We start from the raw sequence: 13315 nt of genomic DNA, 5'->3' as shown, positions 1-13315 counted from the left end.
GTATTCAAATACTTTTCGTGTCGTGGCCATTGCTTCATCCAGAATCTAAATATACATTTTTCGGTGTTGAAGATCCGGTATGTCGCCTTGCCATGGTTTATTTACGATTTTGGAAAAAAATGTTCTTAAAATCGTAAATAAAGTGCCATGAACCCTGGAACAATCACGTTTTTACGTTACGAAAACAGGACCATGAACAAACATCATATGTTTTATAATTATGTTCTGCTTCCCTCCAGTAACGCGTGTAAAACGATTTTATTAGAGGAGATATTTGTTTTGTTTTGTGAACTTCTGTCACGGTTCCCGCAATACCATTACCAAATCGATTTTCTGTACGTGAACTAGTTCACAACTTAATGAACATTATTCACAAAGCCAAAGGTTGACTCGTGAATTTTAGAAACATTATTCCGAACCCGACTATACGACGTGAACTGATTCAGGGTTTTTAACATCTTGAACATAATCCAGTTTTCTTGCTTGTAAATTAGTTCACAAATACAAAATATATTTTCTCGTGAACTATTTCACGAAACTCGGAACATTATTCAAGGATTCTTTTAATTATCGTGAGCTAGATCGTGATTTCTAATATATATTAGGCACAAATCAACACCCGTGCTTGTGAAATAGTTTGCATAATTATAAAATATTATCAATGTATACGTGAGTCATGATTCCTAGCGAATTAGTTACGGAGGGATTCCATGAGAAACCGGCCGACCACAAAATATGACCATCGTCGATTCGAACGAAACTTTGAAGTTGTGTTTGGTTTATGAATCTCCAATATTTTCTCTGACAATTGCAATATTTTGATACAAGAGCAATTTTTCAAAAGGGCGTAAACATTTGTCCGTGCACTAATTTCAATTTTTTTTGTTCGATTACTGTATTTTATACAGCAAAACTTTCTGAAAACGAGTTTCAGAGAATGAATATTTATGTGCGAACAAAATATACACTGAAAAAAACGTGTCACTTTTCACCTTTTCACCAAAAATTTGTGCTAAAAATATTAATTCCAAAAAAAAAATTTCTATTTTTTTATATTTTAGAAACAAAAACCTAAAGAGAAAAGAAATATTTTGAATGTGATTGTGTGGTGGAGAACTTGTCGGTGAAAAAGTTTTTCTAACAATAACGTTATACATATTTTTAAATTTCATGCTAATTGACGTACAAAACTGTAATTTTATTACAGAATATAATTCTTACTCTTATTTTAAATCAAAATGTATTTAACAAAAATCTTCCAAAATGCGATAGTTTTCGAGATATTTGGAACTTTGTTCCAACAAAAACAGGTAATTCGTATGATTATGCCCTTTTTAAAAGTTACCCCATCATGAAATGTCAAAAATCTAATGTTTATCATTTTAAAGACGTAAAATAAAAATTTTCAGTGTATTTGGATCATGAAGAAGCTTTCAATAAAAAAGTTTTCCTAACAACAATCTATCTATCTCGAGAACTACTACATTTCAGAAAATTTTTGATATTAGCATTTACAGCAAATACACTGAAAAAGTTTCTTTTACGTCTTTAAAACAATAAACATTAAAATTTTGACATTTTATAATTGGGTAACACGAATAACTTTTAAAAAGAGCATAATCACACGAATTAACTGTTTTTGTTGGAACAAAATTCCAAATATCTCGAAACCTACCGCATTTTGGAAGATTTTTGTTAAATACATTTTGATTTAAAATGAGAGTTAGAATTATATTCTGTAATAAAATTACAGTGTTGTATGTTAATTAGCATGAAATTTAAAACATATATAAAGTTATTGTTAGAAAAACTTTTTTACCATTAAGTTCTCCATCATACAATCACATTCAAAATGTTTCTTTTCTCTTGAGGTTTTTATTGACAAAATATAAAAAATAGAAAAAATGGGTTTTTTTACAATTTAAATTTTTAACGCAAATTTTAATTTTTTGTGAAAAATGACACAACATTTTTTTCAGTGCATATTTTTTGCGCATAAGTATTCATTCTCTCAAACTCGTCCTCAGAAAGTTTTGCTGTATGAAATACAGTAATCGAACAAAAGAAAATTGAAATTAATGCACATAGAAATGTTTACGCCCTTTTAAAAAATTGCTCTTGAGTCAAAATAATCTTACTGATTGTGGAAAATGTTTAGTCTTCCATGCCGATGAAATGTGTAAAGTTTCATAGGAATCCAAGACGGTTGATCAGGATTTTAATTATTTTCGGACGGATCTTCGTGGAATTCCTCGACTTAGAATTCGTGCTTGTGAAACAATTCACAAAATCATAAAATATTATTCATGTATTCGTGAACTGGTTCATGATTCCTAATATAATAGTTATGCCTGACTGTGTGAGTTCGTGAAATAGTTCAGCAAATTATAAAATATTCATGGATTCGTGCACTGGTTCATGGTTCCTAGTACATGATTCACAATCTAGCTTGAGTGTTTGTGATATCTAGAACATGTCCACCTGCTAGTGACTAGTAATAGGTACGAGTAACAGATATAAGAAAACTATTGCGACATCGAACAACGTTTTTCATTTGGTAAGGTTCAATGTGATGTCCGGACAGAAAACGAAAGCTGCGCTGAGTACCAATAAATGCATTATAGAGCCACAAATCGATTATGCTCCAGGTCATATTGTCACGAAATTCCGGATAAAAAACAAATAGTATTTAAAAAGCAGCATGTCACGATAAGGCGAAGAGAAGTTACGAATATCATAACACTGCCGATATCATAAACATGAGTTACCCCACGTGTTAAATTCGAAAGTGAGCTCAATGATAAAATATAACGTGCATATAAATTGCAAAAATCGTGACTAAAATCCTGAAATCCTTTGTGAGATCCTGAGATTATGAATATAAGTCACAGTACTCGTGTCTAAAATATCAAAAATCGTGGCTAACATCCTGAAATCATGAACACAAATCACTCTACATGTGTCTAAAACATCACGATAACATGAATAGAAATTACGTAAATCGTGGCTAAGATCCTGAAATTTTGAGCATAAATCACACTACTGTACCAGAGAAATCCGATACGAAACTCGTGAATAAAATATCACGATAACGTGAATATAATTTACGAAAATCATGACTAAGGTCCTGAAATCATAAACATAAGTCGCACTACTCTGCGAGAAAAATCCGATAGTACACTCATGCGTAAAATATTACGGTAACGTGATGAGAAATTACGAAAATTGCGACAAAGCTCCTGAAATCATGAACGTTGTTCAACTGCGACTCTTTCAGTTGATAGGGGAGAGTGGGTACGCTTGATCCCACTTTTGTTTTTTTCTAATAACTTTTCAACGAAATAAAAATTTTAATTGCGAAATTCGCCATCTTGTAGTCAATTCGAATTGTAAAGCTATGAATAATGTGTCAATCCGAATACTATGTCCTGTCAGTAATATGAACAGTTTTGAAAATTATGTCAAAACGAGGTTTTTGTGAAAACGTGTGGTAATTTGATCCCCCACCTACTAGGGCTAAAGAAACAAAGCACACTATGACCTATAGACACGAAAGTTCAGTTAACCACCTGTCCTGACAAATTAACTAATGATACTACCTTTTAAGATGCACGACATACTTTAACCACAGTAGAAAGTCAAGACAAGTATTTATGGTAAATCAGTGCTGTTTAACTGGCTTTTCCAACTTTCAATAATTTATATCATGAATTGTTCACGGAAAAACATTTTGGATCAATTAATAGAGCCCGGTACTTTATGAAAATGATGCTTTTCTATTCCTATACACTTCGAAAGTGTTTGAGAGAACTAATGATAGGGATCAAGAATACCCATTGTCACAGGGATCAAAGATACCTGTTGTATAAGGTGAACAAAATTAAAATTTATTTGTATGTTTTGTGAAATTTTTTATTCAAAAAACGTGTTTTTTCTAGACAAAAGCCCTTAGAAGTAATCGTAAATGAAAATATTCATAAATAATCAGTTCGACTATCTCATGCAACAGCTCAAAAAATTTGCAAAAAGATGTTCGAGATGGATTTAAACACATATTTCCTAAAATTTATCACAACTTTTCCAAACCAAATGTAATACATCAGATTTGTTTTTTAAACATCATAAACGAGCAAATACATCATTTTCTTTTTATATTATGATAACTTTATTCGTATAGATTATGAGATATGGCCAGGGAATCGAATTTCCCCAAGGATCAAGTGTCCTCACTCTCCCCTATAGTTTATACAAATCAGTGCATCCCCAATTTATAAACAAGAATCACAAGAAAACTAAACATGTCCAGGGAACAACCACAGTAACTCAACCAAACATTAGAATGTAACGCCATGTATATTTTTGGTACGAACTAGTTTCTGGAAAACACAGATAGTTTCATGAATACGAGGTTTGTTTTACATAATTTCAGGAACTTGGTCACAATTTTTGTAAAGCGTTCAGTTCACGAAATCGTGATTTTTTGTTCATGAATTTATGAACGGATTTTTTCCGTGTGCGATAACAAGCCTCGTTACGGGGATATAATTTTGGATATCGTTAGAAAGTACCAAAGGTTTCATCTTCAGACGATCGTTCCAGAACAGACGCAATGTCGAGCTGCTCCGAACAAACAGAAAAGATGGTCTTCGACTTGGTCAGCAAACGACCGACGATATCATTCGATGTTCACAATGCCAATGGTTGTTCGTATACCAGGGAAAATTGGATTAAACCAATTTGCGCATTAAGTGCACAAGATTCAACTTAAACTTTTAGGCTTTTGGGAATTAATATTGCATAATGCCAGGCGTTTGGTTCCCTAGCCAGAAGACAAGAGGTCGTTTTCGCTTTCTCAGCAGCAAACCAAAGTTTCTGCATTTGCTTCCCGGGACATCACTGGGGACAAGCCAGTTGCTTTGGACGTTCACATGTGTCGTGTGAACTGTTCAGATTTTTTTGTGTCTAGTAAGTGCTAATTTGGGTACTGGTTTAGATTCATCGTCTAACTAGACACTCAGTTGGTTGCTGACGAGATGAATTCTAAACACAAAAATGAAACTTCATTTATGGTAGGTCTTGTGCCCTTAATGAACAAAATCGTTCAATCCAATTTTCCCTTATGGGAATTAACATTCAATAGGTTTTGAAATTTTATTTTTTATTTTGATGCTACATGTTTTAACTTTTAAATTTTAATTTTGACGATCAGAAACATTGGCGACCTTGAGGCGTCATCGATTACATTGATATTGAGACTGCTACCGAATAAGACTTTTCATTAAAGTATTGCTCCGATCTCAATGTTTTTTTTTTTTCATTTATTCAGTAAACATACCGCTGTTAATTTTCGCTAAAAATATTGGTAGAATTTTGAAACGGAAACCCTCTATTGAAATCTGAAATTAATACCAAATTATAAAAAACCCGTCCAAATTGATTGTTTACTTGCAATAGAGTTTCCCAAAAACATTCCCAACTCTCGACACGTTACCTTCTAATTCTGGAAACATTTCACTGGTTTGTCGATTAATTGAACCGGCTGGGACCAATGGCTCTCTCCGGCTGTTTCCTTCCGCTACGCACACGCAGCCTAACTGTTGTTTGATTATGTTCCGACGCTGAATTAGTTTATCGTTTCTTTCGTTCTTCGCTTTTGTTCCGAGAGCCCCGGCTTGCGCGTATACCAGCTCTCAGCTTCTGCCGGAATTTTCTTTCGGTTCCTACTACGACGACGACTACTGGAGGAACTGTGTGTATTTTTTATGATTTGATTTTTTTTCCTCCGCCCCGTTTTACGGTTACTCAGCTGGCTTTTTCTGATGTTGTAATGCATGAAATTTCACCGGGTTTTCAACGCCACCATTTATCTTCCTCTTTGGATCTGCTTCGCGCACTTGGTGCTGTTATGCGGGGGGACGCGCACACGCATTCACTTTGAGGCAGCAGCTAACGTAAACATAAAGATACCACTTCACTACCGCCCGGGGTAAATTCTTCGCCTTTGTGAGTATGATTCGGTGGAAATGTGCTGCCTAGATGCAGTCTTATGTACTCTTTTACTAATCTTTTGGAATTTCTTTTACTAATTAATAAACAACACTTTTCTTAAATTTACACTAGCTTCCAGCTTTGATTGATTTTAACATTTACATTTCAAACGATTTTCCACCAACACTGGAAACAAATCTCCGCTGCAAATTCTGCTTCAGATGCAGCTCATTCGGTATACATTTTCATCAATGGTTCCAAAACGACAACAATAATAAAACATGAAAACAAACACCCGCGGACACAGACACATATACACATACACCAATAACGCTAGCAATGTTGTATCACTCGCGCGATAGGCCCGCAGCAGCTAGCCACAGCCAAACCCGAAACCGTGCACTCCACCGATCGGCTCGGGTTCGTTTTACAGACGGAAAAATGCGATTTTCACTCTATTTTCGCTGACGGAAGCCAGCAGCTTTTTTCCGCGGTTACCGCAGCCAAGATTCAACTCAACGCTACGGAGCTACGTCCCCGGAATGTCACCCACCGGTGTGGACCAAGGAATCGTCATTTTTCACTTTCTGGATATGATGAATTGGTTGGTTCTCTGCAACTATCCGGACCACGACGAATGATCACGACTTGATCTACGCACGGTGCGATGTTGTAATAACACACAGCAAAACTACACACAAAGATCCGCTAGAGAAGCAGTGCCAGAGACACACACTAAAATAACGCGCGACCGTGCGAATCAATGGGCGAGGAGAGACTGACGTTTGGCTCCAACAAGCGCGAAACAGTGGCGAAACAGTTTTTTTGTGTTGCTTCTTTCGACCAAAACAAGGTACGGCGTGTGGAGAAGAGGACTGTGGGGGGGTAAAGAAGCAGAAAAACATCGCCGCACTGCCGCGGGAACCAACAATCCAACAAGAACACACAGCGACTCGAGGGCAGCATAAAATGCACCAACACGCTGATCAATGCGAAGGTTGGGGGGCGGTGGGGGGGGGGGGGGTGTTACGAAGCAACACTCGGTTCGGTAGTGTATTGTGATCCCGGACTGAGTGACTGGCTGACTGCATCAAAAGAGAGCTGTGGATGCAGCTGATCGGTGGAACTCACGCTCTCTAGTTACTGGTTGGTAGTGAGCGCGACCAATGTTTACCCAGGGTTGCCACATTGATATCTGCATTTTTTCGTTAGAAAATCTGTAAATCTATATCGCTGAACTAAACATCTGTATTAAAAGTCTGTATGAATAATTCACCTATAATCTTAAATAAAATCTTAATTATTCGGTGAAACAATTATTTTGGTATAACTGTTCAACAGATATTTATACCATTCTTTTACAATTTGGTAAATGGAATGATTGTAAATTTATGTCGGTCATTTACGATGCCTTTCCAAGGAAAATTCGGAAAATTTAGTGTTGTCGAAGTCGTTGATAGACAAGTGCAGATTTTTGACTGATTCTGTCTTTGATTTTGTTAAAATTCCAAATGTCGGGCTATTTATAAACATATGGTTCATCCAAATTTATAAGATTGAGAATGCTGTAAAAATCCGTTAAATGTTCCATACGTTGTTACTTTTTAAATATTTCGATTTGGGACTCGAGTAAAAATAAAGGAGTGTGCGATTATTGGGGCGTATTCACAATAAATTAAAATACGCAATACAAATGAATAGTGCAAATCAATGAAGATTTTACTTTTTATTATGAACATGTAAAATAAATATTATTTATTCAAATTTTCTTCTGTCTGATGTTTATAAATTGTTTAATTGAACTTACCTTTCATTGAATTTGTGAGTTTTATGTTATTTCCACCTCCTTGGTTCATAACATAGGTTTTTGCCTTCAGAAGTGCATCCATCGTATGGGAAGCCAATCGGTTTCTTGCTTTTGATTTGTTAGCGTTGTATAGCGAAAAAATTCTCTCCACACATGCCGAAGAATGTGGAATAATAAAAAATATTCGCACGAAGCATCGTAACATTGGATATAAGAACAAACCATCGCGTCTTTTAGTATTCAATAACTGAGGCCAGGCTGTATTCATCTCCATCGTTTTATCTTGTGTGAGATTGATTTTCAGTCGTCTAAATTCAGTGTCCAATTCTTGTCTATCAATCCCTTCGGGAAAACTTGGAAATTACCGCATTAATCCGTTTAGGTTTGGTAGCTTAATGAAAGTTTCAGGGTTTATTAAAGCGGCAGTTTTAATTACAGGATCCTTGAAGTCAAATCGTTTTAAAATCTGTTTAGTCAACTCGATATAAAAATCGCGGCAAATTGATTTAAATGTCAACTGAACAGCATTTCCCAAAGCTTCCTCTGCTTCCTCGGCGTTAACGGCGTTAACGTCTTCGAGTTTTTTCAAAAATAATTCAAAATCGGTAACATCCACATCATCGCCAGTAAACCGCTCAATGTAATTCTCTTTACACAAGTTGCCCAAAGTTTTTGTCTCATTGTAAATTTAAAAAAAACTGACAATTCTCAGACTGAAAAGTTCGGTTAGCGTTGTTGATAAGTGGTAATATATAATAAAGGAAAAGCATAATCGGTTTCGTCATGGGATCATTGAGATGAGTTAAAATGCGATTTGCCGTTGGGTTGTGGTCATGTTTTACTTGGAACGAGAAGAATAACTTTCGTCGAACCTCTCCAAGTTACGATTAATGACGGCCAATGAGAGCTGACATACAAGTAAAGTTTTCAACTTGTGTAAGAAAAAAACTATCGCTTTAAAATGAAAACAGCAAGTAGACCCTTGCCACTAGCCGGCGCTTCGATCGGCCAGCAATCGCTTTACGGGGTTTCTGTGCAAACTTGGATACAAAGGTAACTCACGCATGCGAACCTGTATGCGAGGGTGATTTTCAACGTATTTTAATTTAAATGTTTACACAGGTTATTCGAGAAAGTTTGTTCTAGCTTATATGCCTGTTCTCTGTGTGACAGCTTCCAAAGAAAGCCATCTAGTGGCGGATGGATGAAGCACTTTCAACGGGTTGAGGTCTACAGTATCCTGTATTTTATTCAGCCTGGGGACAACTTGACAGCTCCCATATATTGAACTCATAAGCAAATTTTGTGGTGATTTGGTGAAGTCATGGCGGCTCGAATGGAGCAAAATTTGCAAAAAGCGCATCCCACTTAATATTTTCCATATCTGTTAAAAATAAAAAAAATTAAGCATTTTTATAATCAAATTCATTTCGCTGTTCAAATTAGAAACTGCCCTCATTCCACCCTTACCTAAACAGAGACATAGATTCCATTTTGAATTTAAAAAATCCAAAATAAAATAAATCGATTTTCGAAAATACAAGAGGATGCCTTTCAAAATCAAGCCACTTCCTCTTATATTGGAATTTCCGAAAATCTTCCGTATCGAATCAACATATCCCCAAGCTTTAAATTATCCGGTACACGCAGAATTTTATTTACGCATCGATAGCATTCTTTTCTATCTGCCTCTTGTTTCTTCTGCTGTAAATTTTATGCATTGGACATATTCGGTCTATCCACTCATTGAATGCTTATTAGAAGTTTATGCATGAAAATGCAAAAAAATCACAGTAGAAGAAAAGAGACGGGAACAGCAAGTATGCTAACTATGCATATTTTTGTTTCTCAGTGTAGATGCCGTTACGTTAGGTTGCTATCAGACTGGAGCTAAATAAAATGCCAGAATAATTCTACAGGGATCCCAAAACCAAAACTATCGCAATATCTTCCGGACAGAATTAAACTAAAAGTCAAACCAAACTCTGGCAGGAGTCGAACAAAATTGTACATTCATGGCAGAATTCTTGCTGGAACTGAGCACTACCGGTTTGCTGCCAGAATGATAAAAGCACACAAATTATATTGAAAAGAAATTTTGCTAAATGTGTAGGAAAACCTACATATATTGTTTATTTTCCCGATCAAAATACTTGAATTCTTGACGTCAGTGGCGAATCCAGGGGGAGGGTCTTGGGGGTCCGGAAACTCCCGAAAATTTTTAACCTCTTGAAAAATTTTAAAATAGTTTTTATTTTAAAGTCATTCTAAGTTCAAAATCTTTACAAACCGGATTCGATTACCAAAACCGATTTTATTTAAATTATGGTATTACATATTACGTATTGTACAATGAACATTTCATAGTCGAAATTTTGGACCCCCCCAAAATTTTTTTTTCTGGATCCGCTCCTGCTTGACGTTCTTAATGAACTTGAAACAAGATATCATAGGTTCAAGAATTGTTAAGGTTGGTGATTTAGTTTCATTGGCCAAAATGCTTTTCAGTTATATTTCTCGAGAAAAAAGCACCAATGGTTTACCGATTACAAACTTCACACAACATTTTCAGGATGGAAGAGAGCCGGTTGCTAAAAACAATGACTGCCAGCTAAATTTATAATAAGATTTATGTAACTTTGCTGACGGTTTCCAGTTAGGGATAAATGTATTCTCTAATAATAGTTTTCTTTATCCACATTTTGGAATGCGCTTTTTCTAAATGTTGCTCTAGCCGCATTGACGGCGTTTATAATATATATATATATATATATATATATATATATATATATATATATATATATATATATATATATATATATATATATATATATATATATATATATATATATATATATATATATATATATATATATATATATATATATATATATATATATATATATATATATATATATATATATATATATATATATATATATATATATATATATATATATATATATATTATATATATATATATATATATATATATATATATATATATATATATATATATATATATATATATATATATATATATATATATATATATATATATATATATATATATATATATATATATATATATATATATATATATATATATATACTAGGTGCGCCACGCACCTTCCCGTTACCGTCGCTCAGCTTGCAAATGCAAAGCCAGCTGCGTATTTGTATAGGCACGCACAGCCAGTCCAATGAAGAACCCGACCAGCAACCGGTACAATAAGAGAAGTTTTCAATTCTGCTTTGTGCGGATCTTTCGCTGGTAAAATAAGAGAAGTTTCATATTCTGCTTTGTGCGGATCTTGCTAGCGACGGTCGCTCTCGCAGCCGTCTCGGATGGGATTGATTTTGCATTTTGTTTAATTTTGAACTATGCCTCATATTGCCATTGCTCGCAGTACAGACGTAGTGTATGGTTTCGCCTGTCGGGTGTGCCGCGGGTAGCCGATCAGTGCACTTCGCACTATTAACGTATTTCAACCGGCATTGATACTACGATACCCACTTAGCGTTTATATGCGCATCCGTTTAGTTGCCGTCGCTCACTCAGCGTGTTTATATCCCAGCTCGCTGCCATCGCAGACCGTGAGGCCGATGGCTGTTTGTATACAGGAGAACAATTTTTTTTGTATACGGGAGGACCGACATACTTTCTGGCGCACCCTGTATATATATATATATATATATATATATATATATATATATATATATATATATATATATATATATATTATATATATATATATATATATATATATATATATATATATATATATATATATATATATATATATATATATATATATACATATATATATATATACTAATATATATATATATATATATATATATATATATATATATATATATATATATATATATATATATATATATATATATATATATATATATATATATATATATATATATATATATATATATATATATATATATATATATATATATATATATATATATATATATATATATATATATATATATATATATATATATATATATATATATATATATATATATATATATATATATATATATATATATTACGCATCAGTTGTTCAACGTATGATGGAACCTTTTCGCAAGCATAGCTAGCACATTCTTTTTCGAACAAACGCATCACTGAGTTGTAGTTGATGTTGTCTCTCTCAAACTCCGTAACTATAACCGAATGCAGTGTCGCATGGTCTGCACACTCAATTTCTATCGCAGTGGAAAATCGTTCTTTGGTACAAAAAGATACCTTATCCATTACCCGGACAACAATTGCAAGCGTTTTGTTGCCACTAAAATCGGTAGACTCATCGACGATAATGGAGAAAATATAACTTCTCATCTGTTCGACCAGTTCATCATGTTGATCACAGCAATAACCGACTGAACAACTGAAGCCGTTTTGGTTCTTCCCAACTATGGGAACTAACTTTTGCAAGAGCTTCGAGTCTATGGTGAGTTCTCTCAACAGGTCAGTGAGCTTGTCAACTGCAGTAAAAGACACGTTGTTTTCCAAAGCCCATGCGCAGATTTTAAGTGCAGGAATCATCTATCTTCGATTCGGATTTAAATCCTATAAACCTATAAAAATAGATGACGTATCAATTCTCAAGGCCAGATTGAATCGTAAAAAGTCGAAAATGAACATTTACATCTAACTACGGACTATCGTTACCACTGTTAAATCATTAATATTACGTATGTTCAGAAGTTAAGTATCAATTATAAAGTCTTTGATCGTACATGATCCCAAATCCACAATACTAGTCAATCCATTGTTTCCTGTACTATATGGTTCACGAGTATATTCATATATTCGGAACTAGAAAATTTTATTCGGGTAGAGGGGTACATAATGAGGGAAGGGCGGTTTAGGGAAGGATGGTGAATGATGTAGGGGGTACCCCTCACCGTATCCCCCCAACTACGTCCCTGTTAAAACACAGAAAACCTATGTAAGTAAAAAAAAAATAAAATTCCGAGTTCTGGAGTTATGGGTTGAAGAGTGCGGACACACAGCAAATTCACATTTTTGCCTTTCTCCTATGGAAAGGTAAAGCAATAATTCTGAACATCCTCAACCTAATCCTATTTTTTACTAATATAGGTTTTCTGTGTTTTGATAGGAGCGTAGTTAGGCCACACACTTAAAAATATTTACATCTCGCAAGATGCACATAAAAGGAGCGTCCCAATTCACATGAATTTACATTCAAGAATATGTAAAAATGAGCTTTGTTAACACTTCTCCGTCTCCATTCAACTGAGTTCTACATCAAAAGAGACACAATATTTTATTTCACATGCCAAAACATGTAAAATTCCATTATTAAACAGGAAAATGCATCACAATGCTGTTCACGTCAAATGTTCAATTTTCATTTTTTCAAAGTGTGCATGGAATCGTAGTTTGGACAAATGAGAAAGCACAATTGCACCTTTAGGTGCGCTAAAACAGGTTTTTAACCTTAGTATTATTCGCCTGTTTTTTCGCGT

General features: G+C 34.4%; 1 protein-coding gene across 2 annotated transcripts in view; it reads right to left on the bottom strand.

Annotated features, from left to right (window-relative positions):
- LOC131686776 (ecdysone receptor) overlaps window positions 1-13315 on the bottom strand; it is a 923983-nt gene that overhangs the window by 809717 nt on the left and 100951 nt on the right. The window contains exon 1 of one of the 2 annotated variants that reach the window (XM_058970771.1): window positions 5492-6655. The exons of the other annotated variant lie outside the window; for it this stretch is intronic. The gene's annotated coding sequence lies outside the window, so the exon portion shown is untranslated. Of the gene's footprint in view, window positions 1-5491; window positions 6656-13315 lie in introns of those variants that run through there. 2 annotated transcript variants of the gene reach the window in all.

Source organism: Topomyia yanbarensis, chromosome 3, assembly GCF_030247195.1.
Source record: "Topomyia yanbarensis strain Yona2022 chromosome 3, ASM3024719v1, whole genome shotgun sequence".
Classification (NCBI taxonomy): Eukaryota; Metazoa; Arthropoda; class Insecta; order Diptera; family Culicidae; genus Topomyia; species Topomyia yanbarensis.
Note: the sequence above shows the minus strand (reverse complement) of the source record. Positions and strands in the feature narration are given on the sequence as shown.